This window comes from Acipenser ruthenus, chromosome 17, assembly GCF_902713425.1.
Source record: "Acipenser ruthenus chromosome 17, fAciRut3.2 maternal haplotype, whole genome shotgun sequence".
Classification (NCBI taxonomy): Eukaryota; Metazoa; Chordata; class Actinopteri; order Acipenseriformes; family Acipenseridae; genus Acipenser; species Acipenser ruthenus.
Genome location: NC_081205.1, coordinates 12,259,107 through 12,273,892, shown reverse-complemented (window position 1 = coordinate 12,273,892; position 14,786 = coordinate 12,259,107). Strand labels below are relative to the sequence as shown.

Genomic DNA, 14,786 nt, shown 5'->3' with positions numbered 1-14,786 from the left:
TGTTGTGTTATAGTACATTTTTCACATTCTGTTCTAGTAAACACACAAGCTGAAGTCCGGTTCCACATACAAACAGCTGATTGGATTCCTGAAGATGTGCGACAAAAGAGTATTTCTCAGGTAACATCAATACTAAGATTACATATTCACTGGAGCTGACTGCTAATAACATTGAAGAAATGTGAAAGTTAACTAACAGCTGGTGTGTAAAGGGTACATATTTTAACTTCTAACTGAAATGAAAGCTTAACAAAAAACACCTCTATGAATCTGTGCTATACGATGAAAACATGAATAAAATCAGACATTGGTCTAATTAGTTTGTTATAAGGCTATGATTTTGATGCAGTACTTTTTAGTTCGTTTTACTGGCAAGGTGCGGCAAAAAAACAAGAATTCACGGAAAGTTGTCCAAATGTAGGTTTAGCTACATCAACATACACATGAGCTTTTAAATAGTACACCAGAACCAATAATATAAAGACTTGCTTTTGACTGCTGGCAAGTTTAAATGTTACTTTAGAGTACAAAACTTTACCGTCCAGACTTCAGACTCCGACATCATTTCTGGTCAGAGTCGAGGGTCTCAGTGCGACAAATGTTTGAAATTCTCCCTTTCGGGTTCCCTGTTGGTTGAGAGGACGGATGTACCAACGATGTCGCTTTTAAAACCTCTTGATAAGAGCTACAAACTCAGCACATTTACTTTAAATGTATCCAATTTTGCGAATGCAATCTGTATTTAAAGTGTGAACAACAGCTGTGACCACTTTGCGCAGTCAAAAGTGCTGCGACACGACGCGTCCCGTACAGCAAATAGTGAAGCTGCACAGCTTGTAGTTGATTCATCTGCGATAGAAAGAATCTACGTAAGGAATTGATCATTTGACATATACTGGACTATACATTAGGTACATTTCTAACGAGATCACACTGATGTAGAACATATTTCTATATTTAAGTTAAATTATTTTCCTTACCACACTAAAGGAAAAAGAGTTTATATCACTTTTTAAAACGCAGAAACATGTACACTGACTTACATTGTATTATTTGATCTGAAATACAAGTTACACAATTAATAAATAAAATCTAAAATAAAAAACCGACCACGAAGGGACTCGAACCCTCAATCTTCTGATTCGAAGTCAGACGCCTTATCCATTAGGCCACGCGGTCTTTCACCGAAAGAGAGCGTTTTCGTAAATACTTTACTCTATAATTAGCGTAGTTTGTTCATAACGAAGCAAACAAATACAGCACTACCACAGTCCCAAAGAGGTACGGAATTAAAAAAGCAGCCAGTAGCCCCGCCCATACCCTAAAGCTATGTGCTTACCCAATTGGCGCTGCCTCTTGTCTGTTATTTTCCTATTGCTGAGTGATGCCCCGCCCCTCGTACTCAGGGCACAAATGGAATTGACTGACGCTTCTGTGAAGTAATGGTTTTATAAACAATACATAGCGGTATGTGATTGTTAATATGAAATATATATAAAAGCGGCTGAAATACAAACTGAAAAAAAATCTAGCAGAGGATGGTTTCGATCCATCGACCTCTGGGTTATGGGCCCAGCACGCTTCCGCTGCGCCACTCTGCTTTTGCTCAGTTGTCAAATGTTTAATAAGATACTGTTAAATTAATTAATATAATGGACTACAGTTTAATCATAGCGGTTAACGTTACTTTAGGGTGGTAAGGTTAAATTGCCTTTACCAGACACCGTGTTTAAATGGTTACTGACGCTAACCATGTTGAAATATATGTTTATTTATTTTGATGAATAATAGCTGAAGAGAGGGGAAACGTCTGGAAAGTTTATTATAAAACAGTCGTGAGAAAAAAAAAAACATACACGTTACACCCCAGATGGGACTCGAACCCACAATCCCTGGCTTAGGAGGCCAGTGCCTTATCCATTAGGCCACTGGGGCTCCTAAAGAAAGCGCTGTTCTTGCTCATATTTGTGTGCCTGACTATCGCTAAATAGAGAATGGAAGGTAACCCCCCCAAAAATGATTAACGCTTTACCTTTTTACCTGTACTGTACTCTGCAAGCTTTTTACGGTCACCTCGGACTTTTCAGTACAGGTTGCAAAAGCAGACAAAAGCAAATAAAAGTATTTCTGAGGGTTTTATACTTTAGATTTTATGGCTAAAAGGTGCCATCCCACAACTTTGCAGTGAATTTCTCAGCATTTATTATGATAGAAACGTCAGTTCGACGAAACACTTTTTAATAACTTAAGAATAATAATACACTAAAACGAAGGTCCCACCGAGATTTGAACTCGGATCGCTGGATTCAGAGTCCAGAGTGCTAACCATTACACCATGGAACCCATATTTACGCCTTGGCCACGTTACTGTAATAAATGCATCATTTTATTATTCGCTTTTTTTTTTGTTTGTGTAAGCGTTTCTACTGCGATTGTTTTAATTAGCACTAATCTTGGACTACCTTTCACAGGGTAACATTACACAGTCCAAGATTGGTTTTAATCGGGCTGTGAAAGCAGCCGAATATGTTTACAATGACTTGGATCCGGGAATCCAGAACTTTAAAAACTGTAATAAGTCCAGACTAGTTTGGAAAAGCTTGTCTTCGTTCAGAATGTATCACAATCCCCCATCCTTCACTGCTATGACATAATAGTGTTGCATTGAATTACTACTTTTTATAAAGCATGTTATTGTGAAGCATGTTTACTGACGTGCACCTTTTGTTTTTGTGTAGATCGCCTCACCATTACCTACTGTCGAAGCAGTGGCCCTGTGGGCCAGAATGTTAATAAAGGTATGGAAATGGAAGTCTTTGTTAAAATATTCACAAGCATGTTTAATGTACAGGGTGATCAGGAGCACTGTTGTGGGGAAGCATTCTCCACAGAGTTAACTAGACAGGCAACAACATCACAGGTTATAGAGAGTCAGCTACTGTTGTGTTATAGTACATTTTTCACATTTTGTTCTAGTAAACACACAAGCTGAAGTCCGGTTCCACATACAAACAGCTGATTGGATTCCTGAAGATGTGCGACAAAAGATTATTTCTCAGGTAACATCAATAGTAAGATTACATATTCACTGGAGCTGACTGCTAATAACATTGAAGAAATGTGAAAGTTAACTAACAGCTGGTGTGTAAAGGGTACATATTTTAACTTCTAACTGAAATGAAAGCTTAACAAAAAACACCTCTATGAATCTGTGCTATACGATGAAAACATGAATAAAATCAGACATTGGTCTAATTAGTTTGTTATAAGGCTATGATTTTGATGCAGTACTTTTTAGTTCGTTTTACTGGCAAGGTGCGGCAAAAAAACAAGAATTCACGGAAAGTTGTCCAAATGTAGGTTTAGCTACATCAACATACACATGAGCTTTTAAATAGTACACCAGAACCAATAATATAAAGACTTGCTTTTGACTGCTGGCAAGTTTAAATGTTACTTTAGAGTACAAAACTTTACCGTACAGACTTGAGACTCCGACATCATTTCTGGTCAGAGTCGAGGGTCTCAGTGCGACAAATGTTTGAAATTCTCCCTTTCGGGTTTCCCTGTTGGTTGAGAAGACGGATGTACCAACGATGTCGCTTTTAAAACCTCTTGATAAGAGCTACAAACTCAGCACATTTACTTTAAATGTATCCAATTTTGCGAATGCAATCTGTATTTAAAGTGTGAACAACAGCTGTGACCACTTTGCGCAGTCAAAAGTGCTGCGACACGACGCGTCCCGTACAGCAAATAGTGAAGCTGCACAGCTTGTAGTTGATTCATCTGCGATAGAAGAAATCTACGTAAGGAATTGATCATTTGACATATACTGGACTATACATTAGGTACATTTCTAACGAGATCACACTGATGTAGAACATATTTCTATATTTAAGTTAAATTATTTTCCTTACAACACTAAAGGAAAAAGAGTTTATATCACTTTTTAAAACGCAGAAACATGTACACTGACTTACATTGTATTATTTGATCTGAAATACAAGTTACACAATTAATAAATAAAATCTAAAATAAAAAACCGACCACGAAGGGACTCGAACCCTCAATCTTCTGATTCGAAGTCAGACGTCTTATCCATTAGGCCACGCGGTCTTTCACCCAAAGAGAGCGTTTACGTAAATACTTTATTCTATAATTAGCGTAGTTTGTTCATAACGAAGCAAACAAATACAGCACTACCACAGTCCCAAAGAGGTACGGAATTAAAAAAGCAGCCAGTAGCCCCGCCCATACCCTAAAGCTATGTGCTTACCCAATTGGCGCTGCCTCTTGTCTGTTATTTTCCTATTGCTGAGTGATGCCCCGCCCCTCGTACTCAGGGCACAAATGGAATTGACTGACGCTTCTGTGAAGTAATGGTTTTATAAACAATACATACCGGTATGTGATTGTTAATATGAAATATATATAAAAGCGGCTGAAATGCAAACTGACAAAAAAAATCTAGCAGAGGATGGTTTCGATCCATCTACCTCTGGGTTATGGGCCCAGCACGCTTCCGCTGCGCCACTCTGCTTTTGCTCAGTTGTCAAATGTTTAATAAGATACTGTTAAATTAATTAATATAATGGACTGTTACTATTTAATCATTGCGGTTAACGTTACTTTAGGGTGGTAAAGTTAAATTACCTTTACCAGACACCGTGTTTAAATGGTTACTGACGCTAACCATGTTGAAATATATGTTTATTCATTTTTATGAATAATAGCTGAAGAGAGGGGAAACGTCTGGAAAGTTTATTATAAAACAGTCGTGAGAAAAAAACATACACGTTACACCCCAGATGGGACTCGAAACCACAATCCCTGGCTTAGGAGGCCAGTGCCTGATCCATTAGGCCACTGGGGCTCCTAAAGAAAATGTCATTCTTGTTCATATTTGTGTGCCTGACTATCGCTAAATACAGAATGAAAGGTAACCCAAAAAAAATTATTAACGCTTTACCTTTTTACCTGTACTGTACTCTGCAAGCTTTTTACGGTCACCTCGGATTTTTCAGTACAGGTTGCAAAAGCAGACAAAAGCAAATAAAAGTATTTCTGAGGGTTTTATACTTTAGATTTTATGGCTAAAAGGTGCCATCCCACAACTTTGCAGTGAATTTAAGAGTATTTAATGAACTGAGAAACGTCAGTTCGATGAAACACTTTTTAATAACTTAAGAATAATAATGCACTAAAACGAAGGTCCCACCGAGATTTGAACTCGGATCGCTGGATTCAGAGTCCAGAGTGCTAACCATTACACCATGGAACCCACATTTACGCCTTGGCCACGTAACTGTAATAAATACATCTTTTTTTTTTTTTTTTTTTTTTTTTGTAAGCGTTTCTACTGCGATTGTTTTAATTAGCACTAATCTTGGACTACCTTACCCAGGGTAACATTACGCAGTCCAAGATTGGTTTTAATCGGGCTGTGAAAGCAGCCGAATATGTTTACAATGACTTGGATCCGGGAATCCAGAGCTTTAAAAACTGTAATAAGTCCAGACTAGTTTGGAAAAGCTTGTCTTCGTTCAGACTGTATCACAATCCCCCATCCTTCACTGCTATGACATAATAGTGTTGCATTGAATTACTACTTTTTATAAAGCATGTTATTGTGAAGCATGTTTACTGACGTGCACCTTTTGTTTTTGTGTAGATCTCCTCACCATTACCTACTGTCGAAGCAGTGGCCCTGGAGGCCAGAATGTTAATAAAGGTATGGAAATGGAAGTCTTTGTTAAAATATTCACAAGCATGTTTAATGTACAGGGTGATCAGGAGCACTGTTGTGGGGAAGCATTCTCCACAGAGTTAACAAGACAGGCAACAACATCACAGGTTACAGAGAGTCAGCTACTGTTGTGTTATAGTACATTTTTCGCATTTTGTTCTAGTAAACACACAAGCTGAAGTCCGGTTCCACATACAAACAGCTGGTTGGATTCCTGAAGATGCGCGACAAAAGATTATTTCTCAGGTAACATCAATACTAAGATTACATATTCACTGGAGCTGACTGCTAATAACATTGAAGAAATGTGAAAGTTAACTAACAGCTGGTGTGTAAAGGGTAAATATTTTAACTTCTAACTGAAATGAAAGCTTAACAAAAAACACCTCTATGAATCTGTGCTATACGATGAAAACATGAATAAAATCAGACATTGGTCTAATTAGTTTGTTATAAGGCTATGATTTTGATGCAGTACTTTTTAGTTCGTTTTACTGGCAAGGTGCGGCAAAAAAACAAGAATTCACGGAAAGTTGTCCAAATGTAGGTTTAGCTACATCAACATACACAAGAGCTTTTAAATAGTACACCAGAACCAATAATATAAAGACTTGCTTTTGACTGCTGGCAAGTTTAAATGTTACTTTAGAGTACAAAACTTTACCGTCCAGACTTCAGACTCCGACATCATTTCTGGTCAGAGTCGAGGGTCTCAGTGCGACAAATGTTTGAAATTCACCCTTTCGGGTTCCCTGTTGGTTGAGAGGACGGATGTACCAACGATGTCGCTTTTAAAACCTCTTGATAAGAGGTACAAACTCAGCACATTTACTTTAAATGTAAATGTATCCAATTTTGCGAATGCAATCTGTATTTAAAGTGTGAACAACAGCTGTGACCACTTTGCGCAGTCAAAAGTGCTGCGACACGACGCGTCCCGTACAGCAAATAGTGAAGCTGCACAGCTTGTAGTTGATTCATCTGCGATAGAAGAAATCTTCGTAAGGAATTGATCATTTGACATATACTGGACTATACATTAGGTACATTTCTAACGAGATCACACTGATGTAGAACATATTTCTATATTTAAGTTAAATTATTTTCCTTACAACACTAAAGGAAAAAGAGTTTATATCACTTTTTAAAACGCAGAAACATGTACACTGACTTACATTGTATTATTTGATCTGAAATACAAGTTACACAATTAATAAATAAAATCTAAAATAAAAAACCGACCACGAAGGGACTCGAACCCTCAATCTTCTGATTCGAAGTCAGACGCCTTATCCATTAGGCCACGCGGTCTTTCACCGAAAGAGAGCGTTTACGTAAATACTTTACTCTATAATTAGCGTAGTTTGTTCATAACGAAGCAAACAAATACAGCACTACCACAGTCCCAAAGAGGTACGGAATTAAAAAAGCAGCCAGTAGCCCCGCCCATACCCTAAAGCTATGTGCTTACCCAATTGGCGCTGCCTCTTGTCTGTTATTTTCCTATTGCTGAGTGATGCCCCGCCCCTCGTACTCAGGGCACAAATGGAATTGACTGACGCTTCTGTGAAGTAATGGTTTTATAAACAATACATAGCGGTATGTGATTGTTAATATGAAATATATATAAAAGCGGCTGAAATGCAAACTGACAAAAAAAATCTAGCAGAGGATGGTTTCGATCCATCGACCTCTGGGTTATGGGCCCAGCACGCTTCCGCTGCGCCACTCTGCTTTTGCTCAGTTGTCAAATGTTTAATAAGATACTGTTAAATTAATTAATATAATGGACTTACTATTTAATCATTGCGGTTAACGTTACTTTAGGGTGGTAAAGTTAAATTACCTTTACCAGACACCGTGTTTAAATGGTTACTGACGCTAACCATGTTGAAATATATGTTTATTCATTTTTATGAATAATAGCTGAAGAGAGGGGAAACGTCTGGAAAGTTTATTATAAAACAGTCGTGAGAAAAAAACATACACGTTACACCCCAGATGGGACTCGAAACCACAATCCCTGGCTTAGGAGGCCAGTGCCTGATCCATTAGGCCACTGGGGCTCCTAAAGAAAATGTCATTCTTGTTCATATTTGTGTGCCTGACTATCGCTAAATACAGAATGAAAGGTAACCCAAAAAAAATTATTAACGCTTTACCTTTTTACCTGTACTGTACTCTGCAAGCTTTTTACGGTCACCTCGGATTTTTCAGTACAGGTTGCAAAAGCAGACAAAAGCAAATAAAAGTATTTCTGAGGGTTTTATACTTTAGATTTTATGGCTAAAAGGTGCCATCCCACAACTTTGCAGTGAATTTAAGAGTATTTAATGAACTGAGAAACGTCAGTTCGATGAAACACTTTTTAATAACTTAAGAATAATAATGCACTAAAACGAAGGTCCCACCGAGATTTGAACTCGGATCGCTGGATTCAGAGTCCAGAGTGCTAACCATTACACCATGGAACCCACATTTACGCCTTGGCCACGTAACTGTAATAAATACATCTTTTTTTTTTTTTTTTTTTTTTTTTGTAAGCGTTTCTACTGCGATTGTTTTAATTAGCACTAATCTTGGACTACCTTACCCAGGGTAACATTACGCAGTCCAAGATTGGTTTTAATCGGGCTGTGAAAGCAGCCGAATATGTTTACAATGACTTGGATCCGGGAATCCAGAGCTTTAAAAACTGTAATAAGTCCAGACTAGTTTGGAAAAGCTTGTCTTCGTTCAGACTGTATCACAATCCCCCATCCTTCACTGCTATGACATAATAGTGTTGCATTGAATTACTACTTTTTATAAAGCATGTTATTGTGAAGCATGTTTACTGACGTGCACCTTTTGTTTTTGTGTAGATCTCCTCACCATTACCTACTGTCGAAGCAGTGGCCCTGGAGGCCAGAATGTTAATAAAGGTATGGAAATGGAAGTCTTTGTTAAAATATTCACAAGCATGTTTAATGTACAGGGTGATCAGGAGCACTGTTGTGGGGAAGCATTCTCCACAGAGTTAACAAGACAGGCAACAACATCACAGGTTACAGAGAGTCAGCTACTGTTGTGTTATAGTACATTTTTCGCATTTTGTTCTAGTAAACACACAAGCTGAAGTCCGGTTCCACATACAAACAGCTGGTTGGATTCCTGAAGATGCGCGACAAAAGATTATTTCTCAGGTAACATCAATACTAAGATTACATATTCACTGGAGCTGACTGCTAATAACATTGAAGAAATGTGAAAGTTAACTAACAGCTGGTGTGTAAAGGGTAAATATTTTAACTTCTAACTGAAATGAAAGCTTAACAAAAAACACCTCTATGAATCTGTGCTATACGATGAAAACATGAATAAAATCAGACATTGGTCTAATTAGTTTGTTATAAGGCTATGATTTTGATGCAGTACTTTTTAGTTCGTTTTACTGGCAAGGTGCGGCAAAAAAACAAGAATTCACGGAAAGTTGTCCAAATGTAGGTTTAGCTACATCAACATACACAAGAGCTTTTAAATAGTACACCAGAACCAATAATATAAAGACTTGCTTTTGACTGCTGGCAAGTTTAAATGTTACTTTAGAGTACAAAACTTTACCGTCCAGACTTCAGACTCCGACATCATTTCTGGTCAGAGTCGAGGGTCTCAGTGCGACAAATGTTTGAAATTCACCCTTTCGGGTTCCCTGTTGGTTGAGAGGACGGATGTACCAACGATGTCGCTTTTAAAACCTCTTGATAAGAGGTACAAACTCAGCACATTTACTTTAAATGTAAATGTATCCAATTTTGCGAATGCAATCTGTATTTAAAGTGTGAACAACAGCTGTGACCACTTTGCGCAGTCAAAAGTGCTGCGACACGACGCGTCCCGTACAGCAAATAGTGAAGCTGCACAGCTTGTAGTTGATTCACCTGCGATAGAAGGAATCTACGTAAGGAATTGATCATTTGACATATACTGGACTATACATTAGGTACATTTCTAACGAGATCACACTGATGTAGAACATATTTCTATATTTAAGTTAAATTATTTTCCTTACCACACCAAAGGAAAAGAGCCTATATCACTTTTTAAAACGCAGAAACATGTACACTGACTTACATTGTATTATTTGATCTGAAATACAAGTTACACAATTAATAAATAAAATCTAAAATAAAAAAAACGACCACGAAGGGACTCGAACCCTCAATCTTCTGATTCGAAGTCAGACGCCTTATCCATTAGGCCACGCGGTCTTTCACCGAAAGAGAGCGTTTACGTAAATACTTTCATCTATAATTAGCGTAGTTTGTACTACAGTATCAACGAAATATGTTTTCATAACAAAGCAAACAAGTACAGAACTACCACAGTCCCAAAGAGGTACGGTATTAAAAAAGCAGCCAGTAGCCCCGCCCATACCCTAAAGCTATGTGCTTACCCAATTGGCGCTGCCTCTTGTCTGTTATTTTCCTATTGCTGAGTGATGCCCCGCCCCTCGTACTCAGGGCACAAATGGAATTGACTGACGCTTCTGTGAAGTAATGGTTTTATAAACAATACATACCGGTATGTGATTGTTAATATGAAATATATATTAAAGCGGCTGAAATACAAACTGACAAAAAAAATCTAGCAGAGGATGGTTTCGATCCATCGACCTCTGGGTTATGGGCCCAGCACGCTTCCGCTGCGCCACTCTGCTTTTGCTCAGTTGTCAAATGTTTAATAAGATACTGTTAAATTAATTAATATAATGGACTACTATTTAATCATTAGCGGTTAACGTTACTTTAGGGTGGTAAGGTTAAATTGCCTTTACCAGACACCGTGTTTAAATGGTTACTGACGCTAACCATGTTGAAATATATGTTTATTTATTTTGATGAATAATAGCTGAAGAGAGGGGAAACGTCTGGAAAGTTTATTATAAAACAGTCGTGTGAAAAAAAAAACATACACGTTACACCCCAGATGGGACTCGAACCCACAATCCCTGGCTTAGGAGGCCAGTGCCTTATCCATTAGGCCACTGGGGCTCCTAAAGAAAATGCCGTTCTTGCTCATATTTGTGTGCCAGACTATCGCCAAATACAGAATGGAAGGTAACCCAAAAAAAAAAATTATTAACGCTTTACCTTTTTACCTGTACTGTACTCTGCAAGCTTTTTATGGTCACCTCGGATTTTTCAGTAGAGGTTGCAAAAGCAGACAAAAGCAAATAAAAGTATTTCTGAGGGTTTTATACTTTAGATTTTATGGCTAAAAGGTGCCATCCCACAACTTTGCAGTGAATTTCTCAGCATTTATGATGATAGAAACGTCAGTTCGACGAAACACTTTTTAATAACTTAAGAATAATAATGCACTGAAACGAAGGTCCCACCGAGATTTGAACTCGGATCGCTGGATTCAGAGTCCAGAGTGCTAACCATTACACCATGGAACCCACATTTACGCCTTGGCCACGTAACTGTAATAAATACATCTTTTTTTTTTTTTTTTTTTTTTTTTTTTTTTTTTGTAAGCGTTTCTACTGCGATTGTTTTAATTAGCACTAATCTTGGACTACCTTACCCAGGGTAACATTACGCAGTCCAAGATTGGTTTTAATCGGGCTGTGAAAGCAGCCGAATATGTTTACAATGACTTGGATCCGGGAATCCAGAGCTTTAAAAACTGTAATAAGTCCAGACTAGTTTGGAAAAGCTTGTCTTCGTTCAGACTGTATCACAATCCCCCATCCTTCACTGCTATGACATAATAGTGTTGCATTGAATTACTACTTTTTATAAAGCATGTTATTGTGAAGCATGTTTACTGACGTGCACCTTTTGTTTTTGTGTAGATCTCCTCACCATTACCTACTGTCGAAGCAGTGGCCCTGGAGCCAGAATGTTAATAAAGGTATGGAAATGGAAGTCTTTGTTAAAATATTCACAAGCATGTTTAATGTACAGGGTGATCAGGAGCACTGTTGTGGGGAAGCATTCTCCACAGAGTTAACTAGACAGGCAACAACATCACAGGTTACAGAGAGTCAGCTACTGTTGTGTTATAGTACATTTTTCGCATTTTGTTCTAGTAAACACACAAGCTGAAGTCCGGTTCCACATACAAACAGCTGATTGGATTCCTGAAGATGCGCGACAAAAGATTATTTCTCAGGTAACATCAATACTAAGATTACATATTCACTGGAGCTGACTGCTAATAACATTGAAGAAATGTGAAAGTTAACTAACAGCTGGTGTGTAAAGGGTAAATATTTTAACTTCTAACTGAAATGAAAGCTTAACAAAAAACACCTCTATGAATCTGTGCTATACGATGAAAACATGAATAAAATCAGACATTGGTCTAATTAGTTTGTTATAAGGCTATGATTTTGATGCAGTACTTTTTAGTTCGTTTTACTGGCAAGGTGCGGCAAAAAAACAAGAATTCACGGAAAGTTGTCCAAATGTAGGTTTAGCTACATCAACATACACAAGAGCTTTTAAATAGTACACCAGAACCAATAATATAAAGACTTGCTTTTGACTGCTGGCAAGTTTAAATGTTACTTTAGAGTACAAAACTTTACCGTCCAGACTTCAGACTCCGACATCATTTCTGGTCAGAGTCGAGGGTCTCAGTGCGACAAATGTTTGAAATTCTCCCTTTCGGGTTCCCTGTTGGTTGAGAGGACGGATGTACCAACGATGTCGCTTTTAAAACCTCTTGATAAGAGGTACAAACTCAGCACATTTACTTTAAATGTAAATGTATCCAATTTTGCGAATGCAATCTGTATTTAAAGTGTGAGCAACAGCTGTGACCACTTTGCGCAGTCAAAAGTGCTGCGACACGACGCGTCCCGTACAGCAAATAGTGAAGCTGCACAGCTTGTAGTTGATTCACCTGCGATAGAAGGAATCTACGTAAGGAATTGATCATTTGACATATACTGGACTATACATTAGGTACATTTCTAACGAGATCACACTGATGTAGAACATATTTCTATATTTAAGCTAAATTATTTTCCTTACCACACCAAAGGAAAAGAGCCTATATCACTTTTTAAAACGCAGAAACATGTACACTGACTTACATTGTATTATTTGATCTGAAATACAAGTTACACAATTAATAAATAAAATCTAAAATAAAAAAAACGACCACGAAGGGACTCGAACCCTCAATCTTCTGATTCGAAGTCAGACGCCTTATCCATTAGGCCACGCGGTCTTTCACCGAAAGAGAGCGTTTACGTAAATACTTTCATCTATAATTAGCGTAGTTTGTACTACAGTATCAACGAAATATGTTTTCATAACAAAGCAAACAAGTACAGAACTACCACAGTCCCAAAGAGGTACGGTATTAAAAAAGCAGCCAGTAGCCCCGCCCATACCCTAAAGCTATGTGCTTACCCAATTGGCGCTGCCTCTTGTCTGTTATTTTCCTATTGCTGAGTGATGCCCCGCCCCTCGTACTCAGGGCACAAATGGAATTGACTGACGCTTCTGTGAAGTAATGGTTTTATAAACAATACATACCGGTATGTGATTGTTAATATGAAATATATATTAAAGCGGCTGAAATACAAACTGACAAAAAAAATCTAGCAGAGGATGGTTTCGATCCATCGACCTCTGGGTTATGGGCCCAGCACGCTTCCGCTGCGCCACTCTGCTTTTGCTCAGTTGTCAAATGTTTAATAAGATACTGTTAAATTAATTAATATAATGGACTACTATTTAATCATTAGCGGTTAACGTTACTTTAGGGTGGTAAGGTTAAATTGCCTTTACCAGACACCGTGTTTAAATGGTTACTGACGCTAACCATGTTGAAATATATGTTTATTTATTTTGATGAATAATAGCTGAAGAGAGGGGAAACGTCTGGAAAGTTTATTATAAAACAGTCGTGTGAAAAAAAAACATACACGTTACACCCCAGATGGGACTCGAACCCACAATCCCTGGCTTAGGAGGCCAGTGCCTTATCCATTAGGCCACTGGGGCTCCTAAAGAAAATGCCGTTCTTGCTCATATTTGTGTGCCAGACTATCGCTAAATACAGAATGGAAGGTAACCCAAAAAAAAAAAATTATTAACGCTTTACCTTTTTACCTGTACTGTACTCTGCAAGCTTTTTATGGTCACCTCGGATTTTTCAGTACAGGTTGCAAAAGCAGACAAAAGCAAATAAAAGTATTTCTGAGGGTTTTATACTTTAGATTTTATGGCTAAAAGGTGCCATCCCACAACTTTACAGTGAATTTCTCAGCATTTATTATGATAGAAACGTCAGTTCGACGAAACACTTTTTAATAACTTAAGAATAACAATGCACTGAAACGAAGGTCCCACCGAGATTTGAACTCGGATCGCTGGATTCAGAGTCCAGAGTGCTAACCATTACACCATGGAACCCACATTTACGCCTTGGCCACGTAACTGTAATAAATACATCTTTTTTTTTTTTTTTTTTTTGTAAGCGTTTCTACTGCGATTGTTTTAATTAGCACTAATCTTGGACTACCTTACCCAGGGTAACATTACGCAGTCCAAGATTGGTTTTAATCGGGCTGTGAAAGCAGCCGAATATGTTTACAATGACTTGGATCCGGGAATCCAGAGCTTTAAAAACTGTAATAAGTCCAGACTAGTTTGGAAAAGCTTGTCTTCGTTCAGACTGTATCACAATCCCCCATCCTTCACTGCTATGACATAATAGTGTTGCATTGAATTACTACTTTTTATAAAGCATGTTATTGTGAAGCATGTTTACTGACGTGCACCTTTTGTTTTTGTGTAGATCGCCTCACCATTACCTACTGTCGAAGCAGTGGCCCTGGAGGCCAGAATGTTAATAAAGGTATGGAAATGGAAGTCTTTGTTAAAATATTCACAAGCATGTTTAATGTACAGGGTGATCAGGAGCACTGTTGTGGGGAAGCATTCTCCACAGAGTTAACTAGACAGGCAACAACATCACAGGTTACAGAGAGTCAGCTATTGTTGTGTTATAGTACATTTTTCGCATTTTG

General features: G+C 38.0%; 13 non-coding genes across 13 annotated transcripts; all 13 read right to left on the bottom strand.

Annotated features, from left to right (window-relative positions):
- Positions 1–1,106: 1,106 nt before the first annotated feature.
- trnar-ucg (transfer RNA arginine (anticodon UCG)) lies at positions 1,107–1,179 on the bottom strand. Its single transcript has one exon. It is a non-coding gene; the product is annotated as a tRNA-Arg (tRNA).
- Positions 1,180–1,862: 683 nt separating this feature from the next.
- On the bottom strand, positions 1,863–1,935 carry trnar-ccu (transfer RNA arginine (anticodon CCU)). Its single transcript has one exon. It is a non-coding gene; the product is annotated as a tRNA-Arg (tRNA).
- A 336-nt stretch (positions 1,936–2,271) lies between these two features.
- Positions 2,272–2,343, bottom strand: trnaq-cug (transfer RNA glutamine (anticodon CUG)). The gene has a single exon. It is a non-coding gene; the product is annotated as a tRNA-Gln (tRNA).
- Positions 2,344–4,046: 1,703 nt separating this feature from the next.
- On the bottom strand, positions 4,047–4,119 carry trnar-ucg (transfer RNA arginine (anticodon UCG)). The gene has a single exon. It is a non-coding gene; the product is annotated as a tRNA-Arg (tRNA).
- A 1,093-nt stretch (positions 4,120–5,212) lies between these two features.
- trnaq-cug (transfer RNA glutamine (anticodon CUG)) lies at positions 5,213–5,284 on the bottom strand. Its single transcript has one exon. It is a non-coding gene; the product is annotated as a tRNA-Gln (tRNA).
- Positions 5,285–6,987: 1,703 nt separating this feature from the next.
- Positions 6,988–7,060, bottom strand: trnar-ucg (transfer RNA arginine (anticodon UCG)). The gene has a single exon. It is a non-coding gene; the product is annotated as a tRNA-Arg (tRNA).
- A 1,091-nt stretch (positions 7,061–8,151) lies between these two features.
- trnaq-cug (transfer RNA glutamine (anticodon CUG)) lies at positions 8,152–8,223 on the bottom strand. Its single transcript has one exon. It is a non-coding gene; the product is annotated as a tRNA-Gln (tRNA).
- A 1,703-nt stretch (positions 8,224–9,926) lies between these two features.
- trnar-ucg (transfer RNA arginine (anticodon UCG)) lies at positions 9,927–9,999 on the bottom strand. Its single transcript has one exon. It is a non-coding gene; the product is annotated as a tRNA-Arg (tRNA).
- Positions 10,000–10,709: 710 nt separating this feature from the next.
- On the bottom strand, positions 10,710–10,782 carry trnar-ccu (transfer RNA arginine (anticodon CCU)). The gene has a single exon. It is a non-coding gene; the product is annotated as a tRNA-Arg (tRNA).
- A 338-nt stretch (positions 10,783–11,120) lies between these two features.
- On the bottom strand, positions 11,121–11,192 carry trnaq-cug (transfer RNA glutamine (anticodon CUG)). The gene has a single exon. It is a non-coding gene; the product is annotated as a tRNA-Gln (tRNA).
- Positions 11,193–12,903: 1,711 nt separating this feature from the next.
- Positions 12,904–12,976, bottom strand: trnar-ucg (transfer RNA arginine (anticodon UCG)). Its single transcript has one exon. It is a non-coding gene; the product is annotated as a tRNA-Arg (tRNA).
- Positions 12,977–13,685: 709 nt separating this feature from the next.
- On the bottom strand, positions 13,686–13,758 carry trnar-ccu (transfer RNA arginine (anticodon CCU)). Its single transcript has one exon. It is a non-coding gene; the product is annotated as a tRNA-Arg (tRNA).
- Positions 13,759–14,097: 339 nt separating this feature from the next.
- On the bottom strand, positions 14,098–14,169 carry trnaq-cug (transfer RNA glutamine (anticodon CUG)). The gene has a single exon. It is a non-coding gene; the product is annotated as a tRNA-Gln (tRNA).
- Positions 14,170–14,786: the final 617 nt, after the last annotated feature.